Genomic DNA, 13,765 nt, shown 5'->3' with positions numbered 1-13,765 from the left:
TTGCTCAGAGTAGCTGCCTGGAGGGCTGCTCTGAGGGTCCGATGAGAAAAATCCTGGAAGGAATTTACCTGGGGCTTGACACGCGGTGAGTGCCAGTCTCAATCCTGGTCCTCATGCTGGTTGCAGGGAGTGATCACGGGAGGTGTGTGTGTGAAGGGGATGTTTATTGTGGTAAAATACGCATAACATAACCTTTACCGTTTCACCCCTTGTAGGCGTACAATTCAGTGGCAATTAAGTATATTGACAAGGTTGTACAACCACCGTCCATCTCCAGAACTTCTTCCCAAACAGAAACTCCGTCCCCCTTAAACAATAACGCTCCCCTGGGAAGTTTCCAAATAATGTCTGGGCCCCACCCCAGACCCACTGAAGCAGGGCCTCTGGGGGAAGGGCCCCACAGCAGTATTTTTAAAAACTCGTACCCAAAATGTTGATCATTAAACAAAGAAAGTCCTACTCAGGTAGGTTTCCAGGTCCTCAACTTTTTTGGCCACCTCGACTCCCGGAACGTACTAAGAAGGCAGAGGATGAAGGGGATGGATCCTACAGTCATCAAATCTGGTACCTGGACACGGCTGCCAGCACCCCCAGAACCTCCGGCCTGAACCCTCGGCTCCTTTGGCACGTCCTTTTCCGTTTTCCCAAAAGGAGTTTATTGCTGTTGTTCTCTGATCACAGAGGCAACATTTGCTCTGGAGAGAAAAATCAGAAAATATAGGTAAGCAAAAAAGAAAAACTCAGTTTCCACTTTAAAAACATTCTTCTTGTACTTCCTGATTCCTTTAGCCCATTGAGCTCTTTCTGCCCGTTGGCTGCCATTGCCCATATGTCTTGAGGTTAGATTGATTTTATTTTATTTTTTCGTAGGAGTTATTTATTTGAGAGAGAGAGAGGAAGCACAGCCAGGGGGAGAGGGTATGGGAGAGGGGAGGCAGGACTTCATCCCAGGACCCTGAGATCATGACCTGCACAGAAACCAAGAGTTGGACGCTTAACTGACTGAGCCACACAGGCACCCCGCAGACCTGATTTTAGTTAAGAAAGTCCTATGTAGGGGCACCTGGGTGGCTCAGTGGGTTAAAGCCTCTGTCTTCGGTTCAGGTCATGATCTCAGGGTCCTGGGATCGAGCCCCACATTGGGCTCTCTGCTCAGCAGGAAGCCTGCTTCCTCCTCTCTCTGCCAGCCTCTCTGCCTACTTGTGATCTCCCTCTGTCAAAAATAAATAAATAAATAAATAAATAAATAACGTTAAAAAAAAAGAAAGTCCTATGTAACTTTTAGCCTATGTTCACTGTTTCTTGGAATGATTTTTGTAGAACTGGAGGGTTTCTTCCCCACTTCATTGAAGTCATCCATTGCACCTTATTTTTCTGTCTTTAATATTTAGTTTTCTGTGGGAAGGAAATTCAGTTCAGCAACGTGAATGTGGTGTCTGCATACCTACATGGGGAAAGGCACTGTCAACTTGAATCACATTATTATTTATCTGTTTTAGCAAAGTTTGATTTACTGAGATGTTTTTTATAATGAATGTACTTTCTTACAAAGGGCAGGTAAAAATCAGTAACAACCACAGATACTGAAGGAGTTTTGAGAACTGTGGGCGTACCTCCACTCAGTAGTGGTCGGATGTTGGGGAAGGTTGTTGTCTTTCAGGAAAACCAAGGCTCTGACTCCTCTTCTTGTGATGTAGGCTGAGGAAATGGAAGCAGAGCTGTACCTGGGCCTCAAAATACCTCCCCAAACTTCCTATCCACAGAAGAGTTCTTTGAGCCAACAAACTTCTGTTTTAAAATATGACCTCTTTCTTAACATTTTATCATTTTAACTCTTACATTCGGGTGGTGATGCATTTTGAGTTAAATTTTGGGTATGGTGTGAGGTAGGGATTTACCTGTGAATATCCCGATGTCTCAGCACCATTTGTTGAAAAGACTATTTTTCCTCCATTGAATTGCCTGGACAACCTTATCAAAAATCAATTGACCATAGATGTATGGGTTTGTTTCTAGAATCTTAGTTCTATTGACTTATATGACATTTATATGCCAATATCATACCTCTTTGGTTTCCATAGTTTTGTAGTAGGTTTTGAAACTGGGAAGTGTGAGTCTTCCAACTTTGTGTTTTCTTTTGAAGATTGTTTTATCTACTCTGGTCCATTGAAATTTAAGGTTGGCTTGTCCATTTCCTTGAAAAAACTTTTGGAATTCTGATAAGTATTACATTAAATCTGTAGATAAATTTCAACAGTATTAAATTGTCCAATCCATGAACACAGACACATTTCCATTTATTTAGGTCTTCTTTAACTTCTTTCAACAATATTTTGTGCTTCTTGGTTAAATTTATTCCTAAATATTTCTGTCCTTTTGATTCTATTATAAATGGATTTTTTCTTAATTTCATTTTCATATTATTTATTGCTAGTGTACAGAAATGAAATCGATTTTTTATATTGCTCTTGTATCCTTTTTCTTTGCTGAACTAATCTATTCAGACTAATAGTTTTATTCATATGTATTTTTAGGATATTTCTTCTGTATATGAAGATAATTTTATTTCTTCCTTTCTGATTTGGGTGTCTTTTATTATTTTTTTTAATGCCCTCATCTTTTAAAGATAAGCATTCTAATATTTATAGAAAAAATGATATCTGGGATTCACTTCAGAATAATACAGAGGAGGGATACAAGAAAATAAAAAAGATGTGTTGAAGCTGGGTGATGGATATGTGGGCGTTCATCATACTAATCTCTTTATTTTTTTAAATTTATTTATTTGACTGAGAGAGAGATCACAAGTAGGCAGAGAGACAGGCAGAGAGAGGGGGAAGAAGGTCCCCTGCCAAGCAGGGAGCCCAATGGGGCTCGATCCCAGGACCCTGAGACCATGACCTGAGCCAAAGGCAGAGGCCTACCCCACTGAGCCGCCCGACACCCCTAATCTCTTTATTTTTGTAAATACTTAGAAATTTCCATAATAAAAACCAAAATGAACATGCCTGGAGTCATCACTTTGGATGGACTTTTGGACTCCAAATGTCTGGGTAAGGAGTGAACTTTTTAAATAATCTCCCCAGACTATACCTATAGACAATATTGTTTGAGGGTTTCCATCCCAGTCTGTGAATTAAAAATGAAGAGAACTTTCTTTATTCTGGTCCAGGATCCCCTTCAGCTTTTCATCATCTTGGTGCTTTGCCAAACTCAGATCTGTGTTCGAGGAGCCATGATGAAAGATGCCTCTTTACTTTCACAAAAACCTGTGATTTAGCGGTGTAAATGATATGTTGACTTAGTGAATACTTCGGTTGCTTGAGAATGTTAAGTTTTGTTAAATTGTCACTCAATTAGGCCACCTCCACAGAAAAGGGGGGAGGGCTGTGAGGCCATGCATACATGGTTGAACCCAAGTTTTTAAAATAATATTCCACTTGTTTCCACCTTTCATTTATCACGATCAAGTACCACAAACTTAAGAATAAACTGCCTTCAAACCAAATGTCAGCGAACTGTGTAGCATCAAACAAACCAATTTTTTCCATTTTTTTTTATGAGAATAACTAAGCAATTCAATCGAAGTAGATTGTTTTATTTCAAAATTCAGTAAGAAAAAGATCTAATTCTGCCTTCTAGATTTTGAAGGTGAAATCGTAGCTCTCTGAGCCTCATCTTTGGGTACTATTTAAAAATTATGGGCACCCTGCGCAGAGGGGAAACTGCTTCTCCTTCTGACCTTTCCCCTCTCATGCTCTCTCATTCTCTCTTCCTTTCAAATAAATAAATAAAAATAAAATCTTAAAAAGAATCTCAAAAACAAAGTTATGTTTCCAAGTCCACATACCTGTGTTTAGACCACACAGGCGGCCCCCCAGAGCTCCCCTTCCGTACCTCGTTTGTTGCTTTCCTTAGGTGCACACATCTGAACTTCAGACTTCAACTGAGCTCTGAATTTTGGTTTGATACCCTCTGAGTACTCAAGCTCTTGCTTTGTTGGTATATTACCTTGAACTTTTTACCGCTCTGTTGCTGTATAAAAAGCATGCCGTCATTATTTCTCTTGTACGTGGGTCTCTCTCCATCAGTCCTTTCTGGTCCTTCTCTTCTCAGTTCTTGACACAGAAGTGCTCCATGGATGCTATTGGCTGACATCCAGTTCTATCCAGCCTTACTAAATAGCACACCTACAGAAACTAAACATTACGCCATTATGGGATCCTGGGCACTTGGAAGAATACTGTAACATGCGCTGCCCAGATTTATGTTTAACATTTAGCCGCGGAGCAATGAAGGCAACTGCAAATATGAAATTCATCTGCAGTTGAGCAGAGAAGTACTTGTTTTGCACACAAATGAAACTCCATACGTCCATGTCTTGCCAGTTGTACTTTTTTGTAGAACTTACATGTAATGATTGCATCTTAAATTAACGTCCAGCACTGCCAGGGAATTTTCAGGGCTGAGCCCCTCGTACTGATGTTTGTCCTCGTTCAGCCCATTTGGTGCTTGAGATAATGCCCAGTAGATAGGAGAACGGTTTCCTGGAAGTGTAAGAGCAAATTCCTCTGAGCATTCCTCACGGTGTCAGGAATTGCTTCTCTTGAGGAAGGAATTGAAATCATTTGACCGTCTCTCTTTACCCATAGTCTCAATTTCCTGACATTCAGAGTTTTTCAGTGACACATTCTGCTGGGCGTGTGAACTGACCCAACAGGGTGTGCCCTCACAGAACGTGCTGTGGTGAGCAGACTGACCTTCTGTTTCTAGCTGACATGGGGCCCGTGTTTGTGTGCGTGTGTGAGTGCGCATGTGTTAGCAAAAGATAGGGTTTGACTTTGATCAATTCAACTAACTTTGTGATGAACATAAAAACAAACCTTCAAAAAAACGTGGAGTGGCAACATAGGATTATAGGCTATCAACGTGTTTAAAGTCATCTTCTTTTTATTTCCAGTCTAACCTGTAAATCCTATGTTTCTTCTCTTTGTCTAACAGCACCAGAGGAAAACTTGGGTTATCCCCGAATCAGAACCCCGAGTTTCAGAGATCCACCATAACACACAGCTCTCTTCTTGCCAAACAAAATACTTGTCAGGCCTTAAAATGGCTTAGAATTAATTCCACAGCTGGCAGTTATGATATTCGACTTGTGGCGTTCCTTCCTAAGGTTAGGGAAATTCCATTCAAAGTCCCCAAATTCTTCGGGTTTTTTTTTTTTTCTCCCCAGCATGTACAGCATGTGGAGTTTAATACAGATAAATAGTTTTATAAAAAAAATTCAGTATCTACAGGATGTTGGTCACAACTGTGCCTTACTTCAAAATCATCATAAATGCCTTATTTAGGTTTTCTGTTCATGATTTCTAAGAAAGCACAGCTATGGGCTATAATTAGTAGCATATGGTGCTATTACTTTCTGTAGAAATACATTTCCCTCCCTAAATTTGATGTTAATAATTCATCAGACTGAAAACTCACCGAAAGATTGTTGGCTTTATCCTCCCTTCTAGGATGCTCTTTTCACTCTTTTGAGATTTGGTAAGCTCCAGCTCTTCAAAATTTTTCCTGGGATAAAAAGTTTATTTATTCAACAACCACCTATCATATTCCAGAGACTTCACATACATTGTATCATTTGATCCTATGATACCGTGAGACAGATATGAATTCCTGCTTTATAAATGAAGAAACCAAGGCTCTAAAAAGTTTTGATGAAATTGGTCAAGATCTCACAACTAACCAGATACGTTGGCTCCAAAGACTGGCTCTCCCCGGCACATTCAGCTGCCTCCTGGACCAGAGGTCCTTGCAATCCAGGATCAGGAAAGGTTTTGTGGAGGAGGTGGCAGGATGCGGAGCTCTTTTAAATCAGGGTGATGGAAGCTTGGAGAGCAACGAGTGGGGAAAAAATACTAAGGATCAAAACCAAGTGGAAAGGGGCACCTGGGTAGCGGCTCAGTGGGTTAAGCCTCTGCCTTCTACTCTGGTCATGATCTCAGGGTCCTGGGATCGAGCCCCACATCGGGCTCTCTGCTCAGTGGGGAGCCTGCTTCCTTCTCTCTCTCTGCCTGCCTCTCTGCCTACTTGTGATCTCTGTCTGTCAAATAAATAAATAAAATCTTAAAAAAAAAAAAAGTAATGCTTTCTTAAAAAAAAAAAAACAAGTGGAAAATAAATAGGTATGCAACATACACATGGCATTTCTGGGCACCTGAAATCACACCATTAGAAAGTAGTCACTTTCAATTGTTCTGTAACTTTTATGGATCACCTCCTAGGTGCCAGCCTTGTCCTAGGGTGCTGAGGATGAGCTAAGACTAAAATAATCCATCATCGGGCAGTTGACAGTTAGCAGGGTAAGGTTTCTCTTTCTTCTCCCCCTTCACCTAGTAATTCATTCATACCTTTCTTTTCTAGGAACTTCAGGAGTGCATCCAGGAGACAAGACTCGGAGAGAAGGCTGGGAGCAGTTTCTGGCTGGTGGAGCATCCCCGGGGCAGCAGAATTGCCCCCTGGGCGTCAGTTCCCCCAGAGAGTTTGTCTGTGTCCAGCCTGGGTCCCCTCTCAGACGGGTGGGAATTGCTACCAGGAAGGCAGAGGTGCAGGGAGGCTGTTGGGAACAACCCACTTACTCTGAATGGCATCCTGGTAAACCTCTCTGGGCCTTTGTTCAGAGTCTTGTTGCCTTGGTCCTCACTTCCAGTCTTCCTCACACACCTGCCTGCTGTGCTCTTCTCACCCAGAGATGAACCTGCCCCCAGTTTTGTCTCCCCTAGGAGAGGAGAACTCTTCATAGGCAAAGACAGGCTTAGTCTTCTCTCCCTTGGCTTCACACAGGCCATGGTGCAGGAAGGCTGAGTCAGGTTTGAGGGAGGGAGGGAAGGAGTGGTGGCCTGGGGAACAAAGGAGCTCAGAGGGGATGGTGGAAGGAGCTCCAAGTCTAAATGCTGAAGACCTTCAGGAGAGAAAGAAGGTGGGGGTGCGTGTGGTGTTGGTTACCGCCAGAGGTAGCCAGGCAAGTCTGGGATTTGACGGATGTGAGGCTCCTCCTTTCTCCCCGTAAGCCGAACTGGACTTTATGCATCAGCCTCCTAAGTCAAGTGGGAGTTGTGAACAGTAAATCAGCCTCCTAAGTCCTAAACTAAGTCCTAAACTTGGTTTCCGATGTGTCCTGTTTCACCAGCCTTGTATACTCACAAAAACTGACTTTGCAAACTTTTGTGTGAGGCATGCATCTCCCCACAGGCCCCCGTGTTCTTTATTTCTTACAGGGGTCCCAACACAGGGTCATTTTACTTACCTGCTTGGTCTGTAGGGGCTTTTGCATATCCTGAGCTCTACGGCAATATCTAGGGGAGGCACCCAAAGAGCAGGAGTTGCTGATACCCCCCTCTTTGTCAGTCTCCATGTAACACGGTGCCAAGTTTTGTCGATTTTGCCTCCTCACCAGCCCCTGGACCCGTCCAATTTTTCCATGCCCTCTGCTGTGGCTATGGGGTGACAGTTGGCAATCTTTCCCTGTAATAAGCCAGATGGCAAACATTTAGGCTTTCTGGGCCATATGGTATCTGTCACAACTACTCAACTCTAGTGCGGGGCAAAAGCAGCTATGGATAATACATAAATGAAAGAGTGTGGTAGAGTTCCAATAAAGTTTTATTCATGGACACTGAACTATAGATTCACAACATAGTCCTGAATCATGAAATCTTATTATTTTTCTGACTTTTCCCCCTATTTAAAGATATAAACACCATTCTTAGCTCAGGGGTCACTTAAAAACAGGTAGTGGCCATAGTTTGCTGACTCTTTGTTATGGGTTGAGTTGTATTCCTCCAAAATTCATATGTTAGAGTCCTAACCCCCAGTACCTCCAGGATGTGACCATATTCCAAGATAGAGTCGTTGTACTGGTAATCAAGTTGAAGTGAGGTGGTCAGGTTGGGCCCTAATCCAATACAATTATATGTCTTCATAAAAAGGGGGAAATTGGGGGCACCTGGGTGGTTCAGTGGGTTAAAGCCTCTGCCTTCGGCTCAGGTCATGATCTCAGGGTCCTGGGATAGAGCCCCGCATCAGGCTCTCTGCTAGGCAGGGAGTCTGCTTCCCCTTCTCTCTCTGCCTGCCTCTCTGCCTACTTGTGATCTCTGTCAAGTTAATAAATAAAATCTTTTTTAAAAAGGGAGAGGATTTGAACACAGACACATAGAGCAGAAGAACATGTGAGGACACAAGGAGAAAATGACTACCAACAAGACAAGAAACACCTGAAGCTACCAGGAGCTCGTAGGGAGGACTGGAACAGATTCTCCTTCATAGCCCTTGCTGGGTACCGACTCTGCTAACATCTTGATCTCGGATTTCTACCCTCCCCGGCCATGACAATACATTCCTGTTGTGCAAGCCCCCCCCCCCCCCCCCCCCCCCCCCCAGTTTGTGGTACTTTGTTAGGCAGCCTCAGCACACCCCTATTGCCCTGCTCCGAGGAAGAGACCTCATCTCTCACCTGTGTGAGCTCGGTGACTGCTTAAGCTCCTTCCTGACCAGCCCTCCCATCTGCTCTCTGCACTGTGGCCAGAGTGATCTTTTTACAATCACGTGAGTCCTCCGCTTAGACCTTCTCAGTGACTGCCCGTTGCTCCAAGGTAGATAAAGTCCCGCATCCTTACCTTTCCCAGAAGTCTGGCCCTGCCTGCCCTCCAAACCGTTCCTTTCTACTCCCCCACTTGCGTCCTTCTGCCACAGACACTTCCCATGGCTGTGGTGTGAAGACTGCTTTCCTGGGCCCCTGCCTCCATAAACATGAAAATTATGTTTGTGACTGTGTATAAAGGCAAATATAATTGATGACTGATACTATATTCATATTTTTCTTTTGATTTTAAAAGATGTTAAAATTAAAACATTTTTGTGGGCCTGATAGGGAGGTTGCCCTGGCAGTTCCGTCTGCTTCTTGGTGGGGTTGAAGGGGAACAGGAGAAGGACTTAGGTCATCAACATCTCCTTTAGCCCCTCCAAGTACACTTTCTGGCCCCTAAATCAGTATCATGTATCAGTATCACCAAGAGGGGGTTTGTTTATTGAAAAAAATAGGGTCCTTCCAGCAAGAGTAGACTGGCTACAATCTTCACAGGCCCTCGTTAGCACAGAACTCCCCTCCCCTTCCCTCCCTTTATAGAAATTCTCAAGCCCCCAGGCCTGGGATACTGTTGCCACCCCATCCCTACATACCCCTTTTTTAAAAAAAGAGTATAGGCAGAGAAGCAGGCAGAGAGAGAGGAGGAAGCAGGCTCCCCGCCAAGCAGAGAGCCAGATGTAGGGCTTGAACCCAGGACCCTGAGATCATGACCTGAGCCGGAGGCAGAGGCTTTAACACTGAGCCACCCAGGCGCCCCCCTATCTACCGTGTCTGGTTACCTTCCACTCATCCTTCAGGCCTCAGATGTCATTCTTTCAGGAAGGGCAGCCCTGACCACCTCCTGTGCCCAGCAAGTTAGAGGAATTTGACTATATGACACTTAATACTGTTTCTTATCACACATTTGTTTTTATGATGATGGATTTATAGCCTCCTCCTCTTCAGACCGGTCATTTCTATGATGAGAGGGTCTGTCTGAGTTTGCTCACCACCGTCATGATCTCAATGCCCAGCACTGTGCCTGGAATTCAATATACATGTGATAAAGGAATGAATGACAAAGTATTTCTAATTCTTGAGATTCCACCTAAAGAGATTCAGTCCTTTGAAACTTTAAGGCTTTACATCTCCTGGGTTCCCTTTAAAATGCAAATATTCAGTGGTTATTTGTTAGGGAGGAAATGCAGCATCAGAATGGGCTCAGACATGACAGCCACCCCGGCGACCAGCACTGTCCGGGGGCATGGTGATACAGCATTGTCCGGGAGATACTAACCAATGCTGGTTAGTGTCCATGAGGACTTCAAAGACTCTCCTCCCTTACTTTTGATCTCCTTTTTAGGACCCACTAATAAAAAGGACTGGTGGCTCAGTCGGTTATGCAGTTCAGAGTCTGCCTTCAGCTCAGGTCATAATCCTGGGATCCTGGGACCTAGCCCAGTGCTGGGCTCCCTGCTCAGCGAGAGCCTGCTTCTCCCTCTCCCGCTGCTCCTGCTTGTGTGCTCGCTCTCTCTCTCCCTCTCTGTTGAATAAATAAATAAAATCTTAAAAAAAAAAAAAGGACATGGGCTCAGGCAGTATTTCTAGTGCATTTAGTAATTAAAACTTACCTGTAGAGGAAAACTGAGAAATCTGCCAAGAATAATTCTACATTAATAGAATGGGCAACCACAATCGCACAGCCTTGTCTGTCGGAGAGCACCCATGTTCCTTGATTATTTTCCTACTGGGAGCTCAGCCCTTTCCTCTCCACGTGCTTTATCTCCTGAATGTGCTTTCTCTCAGCTTCTGCTCTAGTTGTACCGCTTGGCTTTTCCTTTTGTTTTCCTGTCACTTCTTCCCTGTGCTAGTCAGATTTTATCTAAAATTCCTCTAGATTTCCGTATCTAACTATGTTCAGTATTTGAGTAGTTGCGTGTTTGCTACAGAGATCTTCAATGCATATTCATTTTGAAAAATACGTAGTATACGATCTGCTAAATAGAGGCATACTGGGGGCTTAAAACCAGCGAGAACCTGGCCAAAACAAAATCCATCATTCTGATCTCTCAATGTAAAATTAATCTGTTAGGTGAGCTCTGAGCTATCATTTTTTTAGTATAGCTTCCACTGTCCAGAAAAATATTTACCTTTTGACTTCTTAGGTGTCTAGTTCTGGGATCTATTAAATTCATGAACCCATTGTCAAGGGAGCAATCATCTCTAATATCTAAATCTTGCTTTTTGCTTTTTTTTTTTTTTTAAAGATTTTATTTATTTATTTGACAGAGATCACAAGTAGGCAGAGAGGCAGGCCGAGAGAGATGGGGGGAAGCAGGCTCCCCACGGAGCAGAGAGCCCAATGCGGGGCTCAATCCCAGGACTCTGGGATCATGACCTGAGCTGAAGACAGAGGCTTTAACCCACTGAGCTACCCAGGCGCCCCTTGCTTTTTGCTTTTATAGTGATTATTTGAACACTGTAGCTTCGTATCTTGGGATTTTTAGTAGTCTATAAATGTTCTGTCTGCCCTGCTATTATCGTTATGGTGTTCGTTTGGTATATAGTTGGGCATGAACGTGTCCTTTAATCTGGGGAAACTTTTCTTTTTAAACACATTTTTCTCTTTCTAAGTTTAATTTATATTCAGTATTGTATTCTTCCCCCCCTCATAATTCCATCCTGGAAAAGAAACTTTAAAATGTAGACTTAGTCTTTCATAAGTAAACAAAATCCTGTTTGGTGTGAATACAGCTGATTATCATCAGCAATATTAAAAAAATTATACTTTCTTGTCAGCAGCCACTTACAGGTAAACACGTCTCTTTATCCAATCTCACTTTTTATCAGTTCCCTGAAGTTCCAAGGTCTGCTTCTGAGGAAAGGCATGAAATATAACTAATTGAAATTAATTATGGGAATAATATTTTCTGTTAACAGTCAATATTCAAATGGTTTGGGGCTACCAGTGATAGTAAAGGAATGGCTTCTAATTTCAAAGTTAAGATAATTATATCTGCGATGAATCTTGGAAACTGACAAAATAAAACTAAACGTTAAAAAGGTGATTATATCTAGCATGAGGGAAAAAACAAGAGGAAGGGCACAGTATGGGGATTTTGTGTCTGCTATCTCTATAGGGATTTCCATTTGTTCATTTATTTTGTAAAAACGAAACAAAGGAAAACAAAAACAATTTTTGAGCGGCTTCTAGGTACTAGGGCAAGGGGTTAAATACTGTGGTGAATACTGTGTGCACCGAAATCCTGAACACTCACTCCCCTCGGGGAGCTAGAAGTCTAACAGGAGAATTAGGACAAGTCTGCAAATCACCAGGATACCAGACCATTGCTCATCAGGAGAAAAGTCCCCCACAGTGCTGGTGGGTGTTCAAAAGAAAGGAAAGTGGTTATCTCTGACCAAGACCCTCAAGGACAGCTTCTTGGAGACAGTGCATTGGAAAGTGTCTAGGGAAGGAGAAACCCCATGAAGGAAGGTGGAGCAGCTTCCTTTTTCTTCCACAACAAATTCCACAAACTTAGTGGCTTAAAGCAAGAAAAATGTCTTCTTTTACAGTTCCGGAGGCCAGAAGTCCAACATGGAGCTCAATGACTAACGCCAAGATGTCGTCAGGGCTGAGTTCTTTCCTAGACATTCTAGGAGAGGGAGTCTATTTGCTGTTCATTTAGGTTGTTAGCAGAATTCAGTTTCCTGTGATTGTAGGACTGAGGTTTCTGGGTTTTTTGCTGGCTATAAATTGAGGGCTTTACAAAGTTTCTAGAGGCCACTGCATTCCTTGGATTGTGGCCCTTCCTCTGTCTCCAAAGCCATTTGCATGTCAAATCCCTCCCATATTGTAGCATCTAAACTTCCCTTCTGTTCTCTTCCACTTTAAAAAAAAAATTTTTATTTATTTATTTGACAGACAGAGATCACAAGTAGGCAGAGAGGCAGGCAAAGGGGTGGGGGGGGGTAGCAGGCTCCCCGCTGAGCAGAGAACCTGATGCAGGGTTTGATCCCAGGACCCTGAGATCATGACCTGAGCCAAAGGCAGAGGCTTAACTCATTGAGCCACCCAGGCACCCCTGTTCTTTCCCACTTTTAAGTACCCTTTTAATTACACCAGATCCCACCTGAATAATACAAAATAATCTCCCCATCTCAATGTCTATAACTTTTTTTAAAAGATTTTATTTATTTACTTTTTTTTTTTTTTAACGTTATTTACTTGAGAGCATGAGAGGGGAGAGAGTCAGAGGGAGAAGTAGACTCTCCGCTGAGCAGGGAGCCTGATGCAGAACTTGATCCTGGATCAATCCAGGATCATGACCTAAGCCAAAGGCGATCACTTAACCCACCGAGCCACCCAGGCATCCCTCGATGTCTATAACTTTAATCTCATCTGCAATGTCCCTTTTGCCATGTGGAGTAACACTCATGGGCCCCAGACATTAAGGCATGGCTGTTTGGGTGGGGAGACAGCATTCTGCTACCTACCACATGGGAATAGGATTTCAACCACGAGAGAAAGTGGGGAGCAAGATAGCCAAGCCTGGCAAGGCATGAGCAGGATATGGAGACAGATTCCAAGCAGGAAACAGCCATTTAGTTTGCATGGAGGTCTAGGGTACATGCACACACAGAGTCAAAGAGTGTAGGAGAAGCCTGGGAATACATTTTTTTCCACTTCATCACGGAAGGTTTGTCAACTGTTAAAGTGTCTAGGCTTTGTTTGGTAGGCAGTGGGGAGCTCCTGGAGGTTTTTGAGTAGGCTGCACGTTAGGAAAACTAATGTGGCTTCAGGCTGTGAAGAATGGATGGGAAAAAGAAGAATCTGAAAGACGGGGAACCCATTTAGGGAACCATATTGGTCTAAAGGTGAAAGGGAATGGTCTTAGGGTCTCCCATCCCACTCTTCACCTGTACTGCAGACCTACAAGGTGGTAAGGTAACAAATATGTGCTTCTCCCATTTAAAACAAGTTCTCCCTTTGAGCCTTCATTGTCCTCCAGCCACTTTCGTATCCTTGTTTCTTTGTCACCTTACTCATCACAAATGTTTCCTGCCTAATGTCTCCTCTCCTCAACCTCCCAAGAGAGAGCTCTATGCTAAGGTTCCAATGACTGCCAGGTCTTTAAATCC

This window comes from Meles meles, chromosome 14, assembly GCF_922984935.1.
Source record: "Meles meles chromosome 14, mMelMel3.1 paternal haplotype, whole genome shotgun sequence".
Classification (NCBI taxonomy): Eukaryota; Metazoa; Chordata; class Mammalia; order Carnivora; family Mustelidae; genus Meles; species Meles meles.
This window is presented reverse-complemented; position numbering follows the sequence as displayed.